The sequence below is a fragment of the Anoplolepis gracilipes genome, chromosome 12 (genome assembly GCF_047496725.1).
Source record: "Anoplolepis gracilipes chromosome 12, ASM4749672v1, whole genome shotgun sequence".
NCBI classification, from domain to species: Eukaryota; Metazoa; Arthropoda; class Insecta; order Hymenoptera; family Formicidae; genus Anoplolepis; species Anoplolepis gracilipes.
The window spans coordinates 4,301,832-4,323,597 of record NC_132981.1 but is presented as its reverse complement, the minus strand read 5'-3'; the positions used below and the strand labels follow the sequence as shown (position 1 = coordinate 4,323,597).

Below are 21,766 nucleotides of genomic sequence, written 5' to 3'. Positions count from 1 at the left end.
AATATTCAATTTAATATGCAATTTTCTTATCTAATTGATGCAATTATTGCAATATTATCAATTTTTATGATTTTTTTACTTTGACGTCATTTATAAATACATTTTACTAGTTTTTACATTTTACTTGTCACAGTCTTGTTACAGAAAAATGGAAACTAATAAAATATTTACAAGAGAAAAGGAAAGTAGTGAAATGATGAGTGACAATTAATTGACAGGCGAAATTGACCCCATCCCCTGCAGATTATCACTCTTCATAAGATGCAACGAAGATGTATTTTCCGAATCGTTAGTACATACCTTGCGTGACTGTAGAGATCAGGCAAGATCCCCTTCAAGGCACAGCACTTTATCTTCGTTACGTTGCTACCGAAAGAATCTCTGACTTTAAGGCCACCTTCTATCATCCTCCTTCTTCTTTTGCCCGCATTCGTTTCACATAATACACATATATTAAAAAAATATATATAGCTTATTGCCAAAAATATACGGCAAACATAATGCGAACATCTATCGATAATACGTTTGTAAATAATAATTGCTTTCCAGCTGTGTATTTTTTAATTAATATTTTTTAGCTATTGGCATCTAAAAGACGTTTTAACTTTGACATATCGTAAAGAATAAAACTCGTAATTTAAATGTTTTTAAGTTTTGACAGTTACTGATACATGCTTGACATTTAATGTAAAAAGTTGGAGCTTTTCAAACTTTTATATCAAAATGTTTTTGTTGACGAGAAAAGTCAATGCAATTTATCTATATACAAGCTGTAAGAATTATGCATGATTTTTTTGCTCCTGCAAATATTATGATTCATGATGTGAGTTTCCACAAAAGGATTGGCGAAAAACATGAAATATGATATTCTAAACATGATGCTCCGCTGTCGTCTCTTCCACAAATTCTTATCCTTTTAATAATAATGATAAAAAAAAATAAATTAAAAGAGCAAATATCAACGATAATTTTGCAAAAAAAAAAACTAACAATATAAATCGCATATTCTCACATGCAATATCATATATCTTCTTATACTTGGAAGACCACATATCTTTATGCTGGGTTATAAAAGGGAAGACTGAGCTCCAGAGGCAAAGAGAGCACGGCTCTCCCCTCATATGTTGTGATGTAGTTTTTCTCGAGGTTATAGGACATTGCCAAGGTCATTGCACGGATCACAGTCGCCCACGCCCTTGGTGCGGAATAATAGATCACAAGCTGCAAGGAATCCTTCCAAGGATTTTCCACCCGACTCCCACGAACCATCTTCTTCCGGCGTCAGTGGTCCGTCCTATGAGTCAGCGTGTCACCATGGATACAGAACATCCCTCACCCCAGAACGACGGATATAGGTGCGTGTACACAATTTTCACCCTCTCTCCCTCTCACCGTGCTCTCTCAACGCGGAAAGCGCCGCACACCGCGTGACCCCTTCGATATCCCGCGACGACCTCATAAATGCGGGATTAATTGCGAGCGTATTTAATTTTAACGTTTGCGCGCGAAACAGCGTCCGTCCGTCCGCATAATTCGATGTCCGACTGCGGGAATCGTCAATGCGCATCGTAATTGCTTTCGTCTACCCTCATCAATTAAGAGATGATATAGATTTGAAAAAAATGTTACTTGTTTTATCACAATATCGTAACCTTAAAACGATTAAACGTATTGAAAATAATTAAATATTGTTTGCTATTGCAAGAGCTACATTGTTGAATATTATATTTGAAGTGCAATCAATCATCATAGGAAATTGTATACTATCGCATTTTTGTTATCGCAAGAAGTCAAAACTCGTAACACGATATAAATGGAAAGCTTTTATCTGGATACTCCGACATCGTGTTTATAAATAACATGTTAATAAATACTAGAGAGAGAGAGATAGGAAAGGTATCGTAATACGCTGTACCAATCTCGTTCCAGCGAGAACTTACTGCCACCGTATATAACAAATCGAGCGTAGTATCACATACAAGAATACATTTCTGTCTGATAGAGAAAGTGTCCATTTCCCGTATCCTACGACTCAGAAGACCAAATGGAACGCAATAATGTCATCGACTGTTACGACACTTCACCCCTCGTAGAAATGTAGCCTAGCATTTCGCGTTCCGTTGTATTTTCGCACAGACGGATACACAAGTCGTACTAAACGTTATTCATTATTTAACGATTGCCTTTAATTTTCATAATGGTAGGGGATCCCCTTAAGTCGCGCACAAATGTTTCCGTTGGGATATATACGTACAGAATAATAAACATGTCTTACTCAAGCAATAAAGAGAAAGTTATCGCGAATCGCGAGAGTATAAGCAAAGATAAACAATTCTCCATAAATAAAAGATGCGTCTCTTACTGTATCAACAGCATGCAATGAAAAGAATATTACAAAGATCATGCAATTCATATCGCTACGTTATCCTTACCAAGGATCGCTTGCGAAACGGATATATATAACAAACATTTAAAACTATTCTCCTTGCGAATATAAAGGAGCTAAAGTTTGTGAGCAAATATTTCTTCTCGTAATAACGAGGCTCGAAAAAAATAATTTTTGGCGCAGTAATATTTCTGGAAAATATCCATCTTGATGAAAACGGCGATATCGCGTACGCTGAAAAATATTATTGGAATTTATGTTATACTTTAATTCTCGTAAAAAGAAAGTAAATGCAACTCTCTTGGGTACCGGCTTTAGCAGACTCTAATCTCGAGGAAATCGATCTGGGAGTCTGAATTGCGATTCCTCTCGATGAGTGACACGCACGAGATAGAAATCCTACCTACAGAAAAGGATGTCTAGGGTGACGACCCACGATAACGAAAATTCGTTTTAAAGTTTTGCGAAATTTTTTTAAATTTTCAAAAATTCACCGTTTTATCAATATTGATAATTTTGATAAGAATATCATATATTCGTAAAATAATCATCAATATAATATTAGTTAAACAAAAATATAATATTTTTATATTAATTTTTTTTAATATAAATCTAATATTTATATTAATTTTATATCTCTGTAGCCTCGAATTGTGCATTCCTTTGATGTTTATAAAATCAAACATCCCATTAATAACGAAAAAAATAAATTTCAATCGTTGATATTTGATGTCCAAAGTACAGTTTACGTAATAAAGATTTATCCTTTTTGCTTCTTCAAATCTTCCGAGCGAATAGCTCAAGAACTCTCGTCGGAGCTCTCCCCCAATATTGAATCATTATTGTATGTTTATTTCATCGTCTACTCGCCTTCGGTACCATAAAAATAAATGTTTTTAGGTACTATCTCGTAAAAGACAAGTCGTTCCCCTAATCTTAAGAAAATCGATTTCAATGAGTAAACGGTACTCTCTCGAACTTCTTGTTCGTGAGCGCAAGACGCTGTCAGTGTTTATCTTTTTAATTGATAGTAAGATGCTACAAAATGTGCATCAACCGAACAAGAAATGTTATCAATCACAAATGAAAGTTATCTCAAAGATAAACATATACTTTTTAGTAAAAACAAAGTAGCCAATGTATCTTACACCATATTATTAACAATAAAATCTTATTAATAATAACAACAATATATTACCATTATATAGAATCACTGTTAAAATTTATCTTTTTCAGTTTAATTTAATCGCGTAATGCATTATTATTGTCAAACATATATTTTTATATATTAATGTATTTAGAGTATTTATATATATATTAAATTAATAAATATATTTTTATACATTAATTATAAATATATATATTTTTCAATATAACAGCAGATATTTGTCATAAATTTGTGCTATTAATAAAAGACAGCTTCTTGAGCTCACTTAGAGATCAAAAACTTTATCACATGTCATTTTATATACGATTTACATAACGTGACACACGTACACAAACACACTATGACATATTGTGTATGTGTGTGTTAGTTCTAAAATCTAGAAACTACGTACTGTACCGCTTCGTTCGATAGCATTCGCCGACTCTGCTGGGAGTCGTTAGAATAAATGCGACTAGCTATTTCGTGAGGACCGTGTCGTTCCCCTTAGGCGGAAGAAAATCGATTTCTCCGATGGTGAGAGAAAAGATGTGAGGACGGGTAGGTGGAGTGAATGGGGAGTTCTCTACTTCGTCGCGATCGCCGACTGGAAAGACGGGACCTTTTCCTATGGGGTGGATAAGACGCTCCCTGCTAGACCTAGCTGTCTCTTTCCACAGAAACTGTACGATCTTCGAGGGGTCTGTAGATCAACCGATCTCGCGCGCATCTTATTTCTCGCCCGCATAATGGCGCATCTGCGTCGACAATATTTTCCGCATCACGGCACATCCGATAATATTGGATGTCATATGACTACAGAAATGATTCGGGCGAAAGCATAGACTTTATCTTCTCCTCTGGTTAAAAAATGTTAAATATTCGCGATAAGTCCGATTGCAATGCGTGCACAAACTGCAAATTTGTAAATTAAAACAAATAAAGAATTACGTTTAAATAAAAATAAATACAATACCAGCACCACCATATCTACAGATCTTCTCATTTAAAAATTTTTTGAATAAATATATGATAAAAACAGATTGTTGTGTGTATATGTATAATGCATTAGCGAAGAAGATACAGATAAAAGAAATATTTGTGCAATATTATCCTGAGATGATAAATCTGTAGCTACACTTGATTTATGATTAAGAGCATTACAGAAAATTTGTTTTGAGTTCTCTTTAATAGTTATTTATCAATGTTACTGTTAGAATATCTCTCTCTGTCTCTTTCTCTTCAGTCTGATAATTCGTATTATTTAAATTTGTCAATACGAGTTTTTATTATACACAATATATTTTTAACTAGTAAAATATGCGATACTTTCTCAATCTCTTTTATTATATATTAATTAAATATCTGAGCAAAACAATTTAGCAAAATAATTGCTCGCTTTAAAAAAGAAATTCTCTTTTATTTTTAAAAAGATATCTCGCAAATAAGACGTATTGTTACCAAAAGGTGCAGTCTTCACAATTCAATAATCCGCCTCAGGCGCCGTCTTACGTTAGATTAAGGGAGCAAATGTTTCACGACTGCCGCTGCCATATTGCTACCCCGCGAGCATTCGGGGTCTGCTTGTCTTACATTCCCAAGAGAGTAAAAGCAAAAGAACCCTGGGTAATACAGTATGCCATGTGACCCTCGCGCCATTTTTACAGATTCTTGAACACTCGAAAGAAAATAATGTTTGCCAAAAAAGGGGCCAATGTTTTATCACGTGCTAGAAAATGGCAAATTATTCCGCTTGCAAAGATCATATTATTTTCCGGACTTGAATAAATGTGTCCGTAAAAGTGAAAGTTAAAGAAATTAATATTGCACTTAAAATTGATAAAACAAAAATAAATATATAATCGGTTTGCTGCAATTTCCATTTTACAAAATGTGCAAAAAATACAATATTTTTAAAACCTCCATTAAAATAACCATAATTATATAATATAAATACATAACGAGTGTTTCTGGAAAAATATACTGCACGAATCTATCATTAATGGCAACAAGTGGCAAGTAGCGTATTAAACGTAAGTATCTTTTTTGTAAGTGCGATTTGCTTTTCCTAGCCTCATCGCATTATTATTGTAAGAAGCAAAAGCGTAATCTAAGCACGTACACCGTATGTATTAAGAAATATGTAATTGGGAGATAGTTGGAAGCACGAAGAGGTTTCCTGCTTACGTGCTTATGTACTTACATCGAGTCCCAAGTTTCCCTTAATAGACAAAGTTCGGTCGTTTTTCCCTGCTGTGTATCCCTTGCTATAGTTTATATGATAAAAAATAATACGCAAATGATTGGATTAATTATTGGAAAAGATGTACTTTAAAAACATTGACTAACGAAATTAACAGAAATAATTACCAAGTTTTTGAAAAAGAAATATTCAATAATATTTCGTTGGATATAAAAATTGTTCGACACTTTCAATTCTGTAATTTAAATTTCTAATAAAACATAAGTAGTATTAATGAGTTTCTTTTATGAAAACAAAGAAACCAACTATTCATCTTCGTAAGAAACGACAATGTTTCGATAGTGAAAGCAATTATCTGACCCAGGTCGGGGAAGAATCGCTGTATATAACTGCCACGAGGGAAAAGAAATGGACGAGTAGGGAGAGTAAAACGGATTTGGTCGAAATTAGAAACCTCGGAGCCCATTTCGGATACGTCGGCAGGCTTTAGGTGTGTGACTCGAAGAAGGAAACCACCCCGATAACTTCAACAACAACGGACACGGGCTAACTTATTCGATAGCTGGAAACACCGTAGTAACTTTTTTTATTGAGCTGTCCATCCATGACGCCAATTTATCCCATGATGATATTAAAATATAATTTATAAACTGCGCACTGCAAAATTACTGATAATAGCAGTCGTAAAATTCTCATCTAACTTTGGAAGAAAACAATTACAAAAGTGTCAATTGAATTTAATTATCAAGATATTATATTTGACGCTTAAAAGTAAATTATGCTGAAAAAGATGATCGAAATTTTCATCAAGAAACGAGCTTGGAAATATATCGTACAAAGATGACGAAGCGAAAAGGAATAGCAAGAAATAGAAAAACGAGCGGTAAACGTGGAAGATATTTTTCTCCGCGTAGTACCTATAAGAAGAACGGAACATCTTGAGATTAATTGAGTTTGCGCGCGGAATAAAAAGCATTCGCGCGAATATCGGTTGATGATGCGGTATCGAGGAAGCATGTATTTAGTATATCACAGGGAAGACTGATAGAGAAAAGCAAGCGATGCGCAAAGCGATTGAAGCTCGGGAAATCGGTCTCAGGCTGGGAGTAGATTAAAAGTTTGTCGAGGAATTTCCCCAGATAAGGGAGGCAATTTAGCACGATCGCGATGATATCGATTCGGCAACGGATCGAGACAAACGGGGGTGGGAAAGGCGGAGGAGACGGAGAGCAAAAGTGGTGTACGCACAATTCGAGCGTGTCCCCGCAAGTCGACTATTCCGCTGGGTCAGATTCCCGAGAACTCTCCCGTATTTTCCTGCGAGCGACAATACTCGAGTTACCGAACGATTGCGTCGGTAAATAGCCGGGCTGAGCCGCGAGTTAAACTCGGAAATACGAGGCTCGTCCGAGCCTCTCCATTCGCGAAGCGGAACCGGTGGTGAAATACCCTTGCCTATGTGGTATTCGAAACTGGGCGTTTGTACTTGAGGCTCTCGGATTACGATTGTGTAACGCGTCTGTCTCTTGCAATTTTCATCGCGATCGAAACGACACACGGATGATTACCGAGGGACACGACCGCGCCCCGACATCCTTCGACGATACGTATATAAAGGAAACGTGTGGGAGATATACCCGTGTTATATAATATATCTAACTGTCGGGATAATGAACTTACCGAGTAGTAAACTGTCTTCGTACTAGGGTTGGACACCAAAACGGATCTGAAACGGAAAGCAAAGTTTTTATTAGATTAGAAGAGAACATGCTCAGCTAGTTTACGGAATTGAAGAGGACGACTGGAAAATATTCGGTTCTCCGGAAAGAGTAATTTTATAAATGGCCCTCCAGTACAAAATTACATCGCAGAGGAATTAAATATACATACGTAAAAACATATCATTTTGCTTTAAAGACTATCGTGTGTGTCTTATTACAAGAAGCGTAGTGAAATGTTTCTCAAGTCAGATATATAAATATTCATAAATACATAGAACACACACTACGCTATAGTTGTATCAAAACCTGAAACGCTATGGCAAGTTGATTGCTGCGTCGTGTTAAGCATGATACACCGACACATCACTCACAATCAGTTTAAAGTACCTTGCTCCACAGGCGCGGAACTTGCACAAACTCACAAACAGAGCCGATACATGCACGCAACATCTGTGAAATGAAGACAGGAAAATTGAACGAGACAACTTTAGAGGTCGGAATTATTCATCTTCCAAAAAGTCAAATACAAAGCTTAAGTATATCTTGCACAATCTACTTTGCATTGATACGACAAGAAGAATTAAAAAACAAGAATTACTTGAGGAATAAATCGAAATTTCAAGGCTTTACCCGTAACTTTTTTTGCAATCAAACATGAACATCAATTAACGTATAATAATATCAGTTCTAGATTTCATCAGATAAATATGTCAATTAAAAAGTTGCAAGAATTATTTCATATGTCCTGGTTTAATTTTTTGAGAATTATTATATTAGCTATTTTTTTAAATATTAAATATTATATTAATATAAAAATGTGTGTTGTACATACATCGTTTTTTATCGAAATATTTTTGATTACGTGATAAATTAACAATTTTGCAAAGAATTTCAATATTTGGTATCTCTGTCGTAAATTCACACGAGCGAATATTAATTTTATAAATATAAATTTAATTGGGTAAATTTTAATTAATTTAATCTAAGCAATATATAACTTTGCCTTAGCTTGGGAACGCTTTGTAACTCCTAAATAGATCTTCAGTGCGCCCTACGTATAGTTTATCGACAATTATCCTGTGTTACACGCAAACTAGTTTCCGCGCCGTCCTAAATTTATCGATCGGACTCAGTCTCAGGACGCAAATACCCGAGAACATTAATTAACCGCCGCGGCGGGCACATCGATCGGGCGAAGTCGTTTCTTATCAAGGTTGAAGTTCATGCGGCATCGCGATTATTAGCGGCTGACCAGCTACACCGTCGCTGATCAATTAACGGCGCATCTATTTTCCCAGATTCGTGGCTCTTAAACGAGCAAATATCGTGAGTAATTATATTAATTCTGTAGAAAATGTCTCTCAAAATATATATCTTACTTTTATTCCACAATTCTAATTTTAATCGTCTATTCTTTATTTGTATCGAATTATTTATATTTTAATTTCTCATTTATATTTTAATTTTTTCCGCCAATGCACAGATTTCTGTAAACTTTATCCGAGACACAATCCTATAATTAATGTACTCTTTGTTATATATAATTAACCAAATTTGCTAATTGAGAGAATTAATTTTAGAAACTGCGACCTCTCATCAACATTACCAGAATAGGCGAAGAAGAGAAATGAAGGGAAAGGAATGGAAATGAGAGAGTAGGAATAAGGTATGCAGTCGTGTCGTCGAATTATCCACGTGGGCGAATTTCCAAAGTTCTCATTCTGTAATGACAAAGTAGACGACAACCAAGCTCTCGCTCGACTAGAGTGCCTCTCGAAGCGTACTTTAACGCGCATCTAATTGTGACATTATATTTCTATGCGTACAGAAAGTACGGCATTGTATTTTCCTGCGACACGTCGAGACGATATCTTCCCTTATCCCTTAGGAAATAACCTACGGCAGTGTCTATTTTCCGAGAAAGAAATCATTAATCTCGATTCTATGCAAATAAGAGAGAACATTCATATTTTTGTATGGGAACGCGAGTAGAGATTTCTAATGCGTAAAGTTTTAGTAATATTACATTGTATCTAATATTTAAATACGTAAATATTAATAAATATATGTCTATAAATAAATATTTAACATCTATTAATTAATCTAAATATGTTTTAGTATGTATAATAATAATAATAGAAACGCTTGAATCAATTGTAACAAAATCAGAGAATATTTCCAATTTTTTTGTACGTCTATTCCTGTTTCCTGTCATTATCCTTGATACAATACGCATGATTACCATGCTGATGTCAGTGAGATTAATCTCGCGGGAACGTCGTGACGGATGGTATCTCGAAGGAAACATCAGAGATTGTCCATTAATTACCATTTCACTATTACATATTGAATATTTGTTGGATGACACGAACTTTCCTTCAAGCGCCAAAATGATTGCGGGAATAATTACGTTGATTGATCGTAGCAATTTATACACGATTACATTTGTCACGATATAAAAAATTATTTAAATAAAAGAAAAAAAAAGACTTTTTCTAATCTCACAACAATGTACCAACAAATCGTTTTCAGCATAATTAAGGAATTATTTTTATACAAATGTGTCGCGATTTATAATTTATAAAATAAAGTATAATTTTACGACATTGAGATTATGTAAATTGTTTAGATGTGTATAAAATAAAAAAAAAGATTTTGTATATCTAGAAATTCATTTTTTTATCTCCTCTGATATACTTTTACAATGGATATTAATTATTACTTTATTACTTATTATTATTACTTTATTTTTAATTGTAATTATTTAATAGATATGGAAATATAACTTTATTAATTATTATATTTTTAATTATATAATTATTAGTAGATACTAATTATTAATTATTTATATTATTGTATTTCGTTAATTTATTATGTTAAAAAAAATGTATTATTAAAATATAATAATAAATAGCTCCTGCTGTTATCGTAGATGACACTTCTACTGATGTCAAGTATCATCGATATTTTTTAGAAAAGTATCAAACACACACAGCATCGGCACTTTTGTATTGTGCGGGACACATTGAATATCACAAATAAAAATATCAATATCCTATTAAATTTGTGCATCACTCTAGTTTCAATTCGGTTGATTGTGTTACGCGGCGCGCGCACGTGTCAATGAACAGCACACGTGGAACGCTCGAGCGGGTTTGACACGTCCACAGGTTGAGCGAATCTCGCTAGACTGACGTTGCGTTTCGCATTGCTATTTGCGTTTCGCTGAGGGCACACACGCCGTACATCGTTAATTCTCATACGTTCGTGCATCCATTTTCGCCTCGTGTTTGGACGGTCGCGCGCATATACCCAGAATAGCTCGATACGCGACGACCGTAAATTCGCGCCGAATTATACTGACGCGCAATTTGCGAATTCGAGAAATCGCGCGACCGCGCCGGCGACGCGTGAGATTACCATCGAAGGACTCTATCGAATCCCAAATATGGAATTCGTGAATTTAATCGACTGATCTGTGATATATCCTTCGCACCAGTTGATTTCGAGTTACATTTCAATTTTATAGATAGTTATCCTGCTACCATTTCTTTAACATTGAATTGAGAAAGAGAGAGTAATCACCCTGGTTATATAATTAAAAATAAATACTCGTCTCACATTTAACGTTAAATTAAGTTTATCAAAATTGCATTGAGACTTTTCTCTTCTCTTCAACGGATAAAAATTCTATGTGTCAAGCTTTTTTTTTCCTTCTTTCGCGAATAACTACTGAGATATAAGTTTCCGTGTAATTCCAAGAGGTTTTGATATTTACTAGGTCTAAAATCACCGGCGCAGCTGTAACGCGTTGTATTGGTAAGTGTGCCACGTATTCTCGAAGAAAACGTCGGAGACGTTACGTAAACCGCTTTCCCGCCGACGTAGGTAATTCGCGAGAACGAAAAGAGGTGGCGAGACGATTTTTCATCTGAGTCACGTTTGCGGGGAGTCTGAAGCTTTCTGGGAAAAAAGAAGCTCGCTCTCTTTCGTCGTCCGCTTTTCACGTTCGCACACACACATACACGTGTGTGCGCGCGAGCGTCCTTTTTCTTCCTGACGCCAAACTATAGGTGTAAATGCGATGTGTGACGCTTTTTCATGGTTGTAAGCATACCGGCTTCTAACTCTTTTTCGCTACTTTACTTTACGTGCCGCAGCAGCTGTGTGTGTTTTCGTCGATTACGAAAAGTCTCTTTATGTACTGAAACAACAGACGAACAAGCGCTGTAACTAGTGCTGAAATAAACCAACACAAAAGTTGCTTGTTTCGTGATTCCTAAATTTTTTGCAAAATAAAGATAATAATCTTGTTATACATACGAATATCGAAATATAAAACAAAACGAATTCGAAGAATTCTGTAAAAATATATTTAGATAAATTTTTCTCTCTCTCTCTCTCTCTCTTTCTTTGCAATCACACATTCAAAATTAATTGAAAATATAGATTGAAATGATTAATAGAACGATATTTAAAAGAGATAATTAACTGCAACTGTACAGATACATGGTTGATGTAAAGATATCGCTATAAAACACACGTTGCTTTTGTATAAAGCAATCGTATATAGAGAAACTGTCCAAGTTCAATCGAAATATACGTCAGTTCTGGTGGCTTCATTCGAAACGATTCGTACTCGTCGACTGGAAACGAGTTTACCGCAGGAAAACTCGACCGCGATTCGTGTTGAGTTTTCGTTCGGGAAAGCGCGAATTGGAAGCGCCGTGTGTCGACGATAGCTTCGATCGTCGGCGCATTCACTGCAACGATCTATTTTCGATTAATCGAACGGCAGCACGTGTCCTCCCCGCCCGCCGTCGACGGGAGAGCTCCCGGTAATGGAATTGTCAAGTAAACGCGCACAGCGAGACCCGACTCTCCAGAAAGCGAGACACATCCGGGAAAAATGTACTTGGAATGGCAGGGAGAGGCAATATCGACGAGCCGCCGACGTGCGCTAGTTTCCATTTGACAGACGAAATATGAATGAAAATGGCACAATGTACCCTTTAACGTCTGCCTTATATAACGTTGTTGCGTGCGCGTTTCGAGTGTTAATACAAGCGTTAATTACTCTTTATTTCTTTATATATTATTATTACATTATTATATTTTTTATATTATTTATATTTTATAGTCTATTTATATTATTGTTATTGTATATTCTTTATGTTATATTTATTACATTATTTTTTTATATTATTTTTATTTTATCTCGCTATACATATAGCACAATATTTTGTTTGTCAACGAATAATTAAAAATAATTATACTTAATTATTAGAGAAACTATAATATCGCGTTATCAAGAATGAAAAATAAAGTAATAACGAAAAAATTTTGTTTTAGTTTGTGTAATATATGGATGTTGGAGAATTAATTATTACGATGTTTCAGACGAAAAGAGAAAATGCATGGGGTAGATTCATAAGTTTACTCTTTTATCCATATTGCAACAGAGAGAAGCTGGCGAGTAGAAAAAATCCAACTGCTACGGCAAATAACTTGAGAGAAACTTTTACTACTTCCAGGTAGTACGGAAAACTTACGGTATGAAAATAATCTTGCTGCATGATATATGCATATTTGGGTTTGGAAATAATGGTAGAAGATCACAGTATTACAAAAATTGGGCCAAAAAGTCTTCATAAAATTTTATAAAATACAATAGATACAATGTGTGCAGTATGTTATTGTGCACTCTATTATACTTTGTTATTTACTTTACTATATTTGTTCTTTATTTTACTGTATTTAAGTAAAGTTAAAAGCACGGTAAAAATATGGATAATATTTTTCCTTGCTTTAATAAAAAAATTAATTTAAAATTATATATAATGAAACATCTTCATTTTACTCAGTTCGATATATTAATTAGCAAAAATCCTATATATTTATTTACATCTCCTTGCTATAAAGAGAGAAAAATTTTCTGAGACCTTTTTCCACTTTGAAGAATTCTCTTCCTCTTTTCTCCCTGTCAAGAGTATTAATTTTATTTCTAAAATCTGTTGCATTTATTGCGTCCTCCTATATTTAATTAACTATTCTGAATTCAATTTTTGAACTGTGATACGTCAAGTAAGATTTATAATTCTCATACTAAAAGTTAAATATACATAATTATTTGCAATTATGTCACGTTAATCATAACTTCATTCAACGTAAATCAACTGAATGTTATTATTGTGACCATGCAATTTAATTTATGGAATCCTGTAAGTTATGTGGTCTGCTCATCTCATTATGCGATATTAACAGTAGCCTGATTTGTTATGTTTCAACAAGTTTTAATCACGATACATTTCTGCAATTTCAAATGTGAATTGCACTACAATTACTACTGAAGCACTACTACACGATATATGTCTCTTCAATATCTATTTGCATCTAGTTTATTAATAACTATATTAAGCTTAATGTATCTTTCATTAGACTAATTCATACTTTTGAGCGTGATATATGATATTTGAATATTTCAGGAATCTCTATACGAATCTTTACGTTTATCAAGTGCACATTTTTTCGATATTCTGAAATAGCGGATAGATAAAGCTACTGTTTCTTCTCCTTCAAAACTCGAAACATTTTTGTAGTCAATTGAGTTGCGATCGCGAGTGAAATTCAATCAACGTCTGATGTATTGACGTTTCTTGATACAACGATATGGTCGTTTCAATATGTGCATAAATTAAATCTCAAAAGAGCTCTTTAAAGAGAATATATTGTTTTTATATCTATGTATAAACATACGTATAGATGATATATATTTACACATACACACACTTGATGATATACATATATGTACATACATACATATGTGTGCGGTTAGGTAGAAAATTTGGGGTAGGGGGAGAGTCAAAAGCTTTTTAGGATGATCGTAGTTTCGAAACATGTCAATCATTCGCTCGTTTTTACAGATCAAAAATGATTCGCGTCATCGATATTAAAACGTATCGCAGCAGCTATTATTCTGTTATCCATATTTTCCTTGTTGAAACATGCCAAGTATACATATGTTACCTATCATGATTTTGATATCATGTATTGTGATGTATTTCGTACAATATTTGGAATATTTTTGAATATATATATAATATATATGAATAAACAAAAGATGTCATAAGCAACAATAAGTCGCAGAAAATCATGAAAATATTTATATGCTTATAACAAATATCTCGAAAGAGTCGTGTATAAAAAAAATCTTATGAAATTATAATTAATTTTATAATTAAAAGAGATAAAAGTAAATAAAAATCTGTACGTAATTTTATATTGGAATCGTTTTGAAAATATCTATAACAAATGTAAAGAAAGTGACGCAATATGTCAATCAATGCACATACATTGATTAACCAAATTATTTATCTCTTTTCTTTGACTACTATGCTTCTCGGAGAAACGTCTCTTTATTTCAAACTCCTTCTTTTTCTCTTACATTTTCAATGAAAACTATTTTTAAGCATACGGTACAATCGAGGCGCATTATACTCACGAGTTATTCACTCAGCGACATTTCAGCTACCTTGTAAGCGGAAATGCAGAATTGATTTTCTGGAAATACGAAGTAGAAGCATTACGAAGCTCTCTTCCTGGTACCGATGCGAGGTTTCGCAGAAGTTGTTCTACTTTTCATATCGATCGCCGCGGTTGAATGACGATGTAACAATGAAAACCACGACTGGCGGTATCAGTGTTGCAACCTGTTCTCCGTAAGAACATCGATTTTCCATCGAGCTGCTTCGAATAATGAGCGAAGCATACTTTACACGACTATGCGGCGTGAATTCATCACATGAAGAATTTCACGTGAATGAATAGAAATTTTCATCCATAAAATAATCGTGGAATATAATTATAGGATTTTCACGAATAATACATGAGAAATATAAACGTCACTCTAACCATTAGATTATACACAGATGTAATCTTCTTTAATGGCTGATACGAGGCAAAAAATGGACGAATATTTTCAATATTCAATACAATATTACAATATTAGTACTCGTAGAGATGTGTATTTCGAACTTTCGCGATGTCGTCTTGACTGCATATTCCCTGATGGAAAAAGTTTGGCCCTAATGGGAACCGAATTTTATGGTCGACAGCGTTGCAAATATGCATTTTCCTAGACGTCAGTGCAAAACGGATTTCGTCTTGATGTTGCGAAGCTGATGATTTATTGGCAGACGCGTCAAAAACTGTTATATTTTCGGCGATTCGATGTTTTCTATCAGCGGTGATTTTCTTCGTAAATAAATATAATACTATATGAATTCCTTTAAAAAAACCCAAAACATATTTTAAAGAGAAATCCAAAAATATAAACAGTTTTTAAAGTAATAATAATTTTCTTTATTAATTACAAAATGAAAAAATTAATGGTCTCTCTTTCTGTGAATATTCACGTGTAGTCAAACTTTGTAATTTATGCACATCGATACTGCTGACGCCGCGATCTCACGTAGTCCCGGCATTTGTGTACCCGATATTTTTATGACTACGTCATAATTACCTGGTTGTGTAATAAGCAGGTAGAAGAAGACTCGTTTGACGCGGTGACCGAGGATTATATTTAGAGCGGCAGGTTCAACGAAACCGATGCTTTAGTAAAACCAGTATGTCGGTTTCGTCACGTCAATACCCCAAGCGTTTCAGTTTAATTTACTTTTCCAGAGCACGCACGCTTCGCATGATTACTGATTCCGAGGAAAGCAATGGTTGCTGATGCAAGCCGGAGGTTAAAGACCTCATTCAGCCACTCGCGCACTGGTGAATTCGAGAAAATGTCATTCTCGAAGAAGCGTATGAACGTTAACGAATCTTAACACGTTGCAAGAAGATTCGTACGCGGAATCTGAACACCCTCGAAACTCTATACGATTGTAAGATAATAGCAAAGACAGATCACAAAATCATGTTCTTAATTAATTTCAAGATTTTCATGAAAGAAACATTTTTATTTCAAGCTTCGTTAGAAAATATAAAAAAAAATAATGTTTAAAATTATAAATTTCGAATTTTAAATTAAAAAAAAAAAAAAAAAAAAAAAAAGGATCACATTAACTCCAGATTTGTCAGGTAATTTATTTCATTATAATTAAACTCACGCTTTTGGTATATTCAGTATGCGAGAAAGGGCGAGAAATAAAAATGCAAATATCCTACGCAACAGGATGCGCGATTCTGATCTTCTAATAAGAGAGCGAAAATGAACAGAAAGTTACCGGGGAGCAGCATTATAATGAGAGACGAGGGAAGAATGTCCGGCTAACCCGAAATCATTTCGCGCACGTGTTTCCGCGGCATTGCAACGTGAAACGGAGTCGTTGGAATGCCTGTTTCCTGCTCCGCCCTGCCGCGATGCCGATCGATGCCGGGAATGCCGTGAAGCGCGTGTACGCGAGATACTCTGCTGGATGCTCTGCTCAAAAGAATGGAACGAGAATCCCTAGTATCGGGTAAATATGGAAATGCGCTCTCTTTCCTTAAACGCGTGCTTTTCCGACGACATGGATACAAATATCACGATCTGCGAAAGAATGAGAATCCAATCTATTTGTAACTTGAAATGGAACTACGCTATCTCCGAAATAATTTTATCATTCCTTAAACTGTCAGTATCTCGGAGAAATAGTGCGGGAAGAATTTTTGACCCAGCCTGTATATATCACTTTACATATTTCAAAGCGGGAAAGAAAAATAAGAAAGAAAGAACGGTAAGGTGGTGCGTCAGTTGGGAGGGTGCGCGGTGAGTCATCCCTTAAACTTCCCCCAATTCCGTTCTGCGGGCGTTTCTAGGGATAGATTCGATATGCTGTATCTTCCCGGCTGATACAAGCCCCAAGTGCTTTTGGGTTGTGTACATAATCGCGGGCAGCGATGTTATTTCGACACGAGGAGAGTGAAAAGATGTGTTATCGAGGAAATTTAGCGATTACGAATGAAAGGCTCGATCACGCACACAAAATATCTTTTCCACACATCGTTGGAATTGACATTACGTGCGGATTCATATGACTTTACGATAATGTCACACAATGGCAAGATGCGACAGCGTTAAAACAGATATAAACTAAAACCAAATAAGTTTTCATTTATTTTATAATTATAATACCGTCGTTTTAAAGTTTAATTACGGTGCTATACTAAAAGTTTCGGTCTCCATCTCTACGCTGCCGGTAATGAAAGCGCGCATAAAACGCGGATTACAGCTTCTCTTCGTTTAAAACAGTCGCGCTGTCTATGCCAAGTTGCAGAAATTAAACCCGGTTATAATGAAGAGATGTTCTACTATTATTTCACGAAATATCATACCGTTATCGTAATACAATCAAGACCAGACATGCAAATGCTATTTAAAATGAAATTTAAAATCTTGCTCAAATCTTTGAAAGTATTTAAATTAAAGTTATTTTTGCAAAGTTGAATAATATGCGATTAATACGAAAATGTGATTTCTAAATAAAAGAAACCGTAAACACGTAAATTTTTTCATTTATAAATCTTCATGAATCAAATTTGTGTAATGTATATGAAACATTGTTCATTCGTATAACACTAACTATCAAGTTATCAATCAATTAATTTCATTACACATACTCGGAACCTCAGAATCAACTATTATTCAGCTAAGCAAATAACCAGTACTAACTAATTATAACTTTAACATAATAGATATACCGCACAATCAGTCTTGCCGTGTTTGAGCAATTGTAATCAGTATTGGGCTCCAGGTGTGTAGTCACCATCTTGCGGGAACCATCGACAAGCTACAGAAATATGGTAAGCCGAGTGTTTCTGCTTAATTGCCGGGAATATGGGATCGTATTAAGATCGTTTCGGTGGATTTCGATTACAGGAACCGTAGATATGACATCCAAATGTCGCAAAGCGCATGTTTCCGCCGTTATTTCCAGACACTTCATAAACATAAAAAATTCTCTTGCTGAGATTTTCATAGAGAAACAATAAACAAAATTGAAAAAAATGTGGAGTTTATTTTATTATATAATATAAGAAAAAGAAAGTTGCGGATCTCGAAATCGTAATTAAATATTATATTAATATATATCGTTGTGTAATGTTTTTAATAGATAAAAATTTTAATAAATTCAAAATGGTTTTTATTCGATTTATAGATAAAATATTCGAGATTTAAGAGAAGAAAAGAGAGATGTGTGCCGCAATTTGAGAAATATATCTGCCGCATTGAATTTTTCCACGTAAATATTTTGTACGTGACCAGAAGTTTAATGCAGGACCAAGGTTGCTTCTTCTCGAGGCATATTCGATGCTACTATGGGCCGCGAATTTCGCAGTCACGTATTTATAGGCTAGTCACGTTAGATTGGAAGATTTCAAATAGTGAATGCGAACTCATCTTCTGAAATTAAACAGCGTCCGAGTCGGGTAATTTTGCGAACTTTTAGATAATTTGATAATGATATCGTTTTAATGAATATCAATGTAAAGGTGCATATATATCTTTCTAACGAATAACTTCCGGAATTAAGGATGATCGAATAATTTGGTTTCATTGACTAACCAGAAAGAGATTCAATCTTGCAATAAAGTTTCGATATATTACTGAGAGCGTTTGCCCACAAATCTCTGTTTGAAATGAGAAGATATCAAGCACAAAAGAAATATATTCTGTGATAATTAAATCTATCAAATATTGCGATTCAATCAATTCACGTATATCGTATACAGGGCAGCTCCAAAGAGTTGTAACAGAATTCCATGAAAATGGCAGATAGATGGGTATGAGATGAGAGAAATATTCACATACTACATACAGTTTTCACTACATGCACTGAGAAACAAATTGGTTAAACTAAATGTATAGCTTGTTTGATCTAATGGTTGGTTCAACTATTTAATTGCGCTAAAAAGGATTTAATTTTAACTATTTAGTGCAACAAAATAATTGTTGCATTTAGTGGAATTAAATTAAACGTTGACAAATTTAGTTTGTAAAAGGAAATTTTTTTTCTCTCTTTTTCTATAGAAAACATCGCGATTCTGAAAACTTTACGTGACATACGTGAGCGTGCGCGTTCATATTTTTATGAGGTGTACTGAAACTTTAGCGTCGCGACGCGCAGCGTAGGCGCTCGTTAATTTAGAGCTTTCGCCGTTATCGTGTCTGTGTTTTACGCAACCGGCTTTTCGCGATATACCAAAACTGCACGCACCAACGTAATACATCCGACGCGTGCTTCGCCGAGCGAGTCGCGCGTTTAAGCGCGATATGAATAAGCGGATTTCGCACTCACGTGCGTTCATGTATGCGTTGCGGCCTCCGAGTCCAAATAATTTACCTTTTTTTTAGCCTTATGCGAACTTCTACCGACCTCTCTTCGGTTGGACAGTGAAACATCACATAGGCTTATTAGTTCTATTTTATGTCCGAATAATGAGAGTGAATTATACGAGTAATTCGTTCGACGTCAAAGTAACTTTTAACTACTTGAAATATTGAAGATCTTCTCTTTTCAGTTTCGTAAAAATATATGCGTACGCTCAAATGCCTGAAAAACGTGCGTGTGGAACGATTTTTGGAGAAACGTTTATCTTGAAATATCCTTAGCAAGATAATCCGTGCTTCAGACATCGTATAGTTTGATCAGCATATTTTAAGGCAAGGGCCCATAATCAGGCAAGCAGGTGTTTCCACACGAATCGTACAGGTGACGAAGAAACTAAATTATAGTGTTCCAATGTCACACTCTTAAAAATCCTGATCTATAGGGCATATGTTTTTAACTCCATTGAATTACAATTTAATTTAAATCTTTGACTTTTGTTTCTAAATTTAAAAAATTGCTAGTATTACAGAAAATTGCTTAAATATATTATATCAAATAAAAAATCAAATATAACGTGTATATTGCTTCGTTAAAATTAGAATTAAACTCTACCATTAAATGACTAATGACAAAATCTGAGATATAGATTCGTAGTTAGAATAAAATGGATAATTTTGAAAAAGATATATCACTCTTTGTTAAGTATTTCACCTCCCTCGATAATAAATGATAATACCGGACGACGTAAAGTGGTAGTAATCATTCTCACCCCCTTCCTTGACACCCTTTCGCTACAACCCTTCCGACAGTTTCCAAACTCCTGGCCTTACCTTTCGTTCAATCAATACCCAATGGCGCACACTACTAAACGGCGCGAATCCTACAGCAGCCCCCGTAGGATATGGCCATCTCCATCCGGGGGGTTCGACATTCATCCTCTTATAAGCCGATAACGGCTCCCTGGCAACTGAGCTACCAGCGTGCAATCTGTAATCGCAAATGGTACGATTCGCACAGTTGACAGTCGTCGAACTTTCATTTTTCCTCCTGAAATTTCTTTAAAATTCGTTCGAAAGATACGTCGAATTTTTATCATTATTGAATTATTATTTTTCGCACATAATTGCACCGTTTATATAATTTGAAAAATAATTCTTAAGGGAAAAATGTCTCCATATAATGCGTTTTATATTTAATCGATCTTCCGATTTTCCGATATTCAATTAAATATGAAATGAATAATTATCTTGAGTCGCGTGACGGTCGCCCCACCATCTTCGTGCTTTATCTTCTTTCGGCGAAAAAGAAGAAAAAAGATTTGTGAGATCAATGCACCATGATCGTGAGATCTGAGAAATAACATGACTCGCTCGCACATACGACGATTAAGGCGGTGCCGATAAAACCGCTTGGTCACTTATCTCATGCGCGGCAAATCATCCCTTCCGCGGAGTCTCCTGAGTAATCCTCGTAATCCTCAAACGAGATTGGATCGACATCAAGATACAGCGTGCGCGCGAGAGTACGCTTTCCCACCAAATTCGCCGCAATGCTGTTGACTGACATTACCGTCACGTTCAATGGGAAACCGGAATTCCGTAATTACAAAAAAAAAAAAAAAAAAAAAAAAAAAAAAAAAAAAACATGGACGAAATTAGCCGGCGCGTGGATTTAATTAGATTTACGTACAGTGTGTCGTGTCACATCGCTCATTACGTTAACTCGCGCTAAGTTGCTTCCACTTTTTACTCTGTCGGGGATCAGCGAACCCGCCGACAGATAATTAACAGACTCATGTATAATGAAAGGCGTGGACTACCGATATATTATATTTTTTTAATTTTTCGATTCAGCGAGAGTCAGGTGTGCTGCTCGCTGCGCGTCTCTTCAAAATCAATCTAGATCCGACTAGATTGGCAGGATCACGCGAATTCCCGACGATTTAATCATTGCTCGCCGGGACAAGGTTTGTTAATGGGGTTTGCCGAGTAA

General features: G+C 35.1%; 1 protein-coding gene across 5 annotated transcripts in view; it reads right to left on the bottom strand.

The window, feature by feature from the left end:
* Tinc (transmembrane protein tincar) overlaps positions 1-21,766 on the bottom strand; it is a 116,059-nt gene that overhangs the window by 50,853 nt on the left and 43,440 nt on the right. For 3 of the 5 annotated variants that reach the window (XM_072903965.1, XM_072903968.1, XM_072903969.1), the window contains exon 4: positions 7,414-7,459. The exons of 1 other annotated variant lie outside the window; for it this stretch is intronic. The gene's annotated coding sequence lies outside the window, so the exon portion shown is untranslated. Of the gene's footprint in view, positions 1-300; positions 530-7,413; positions 7,460-21,766 lie in introns of those variants that run through there. One more of the 5 variants, XM_072903967.1, reaches the window with a different exon arrangement.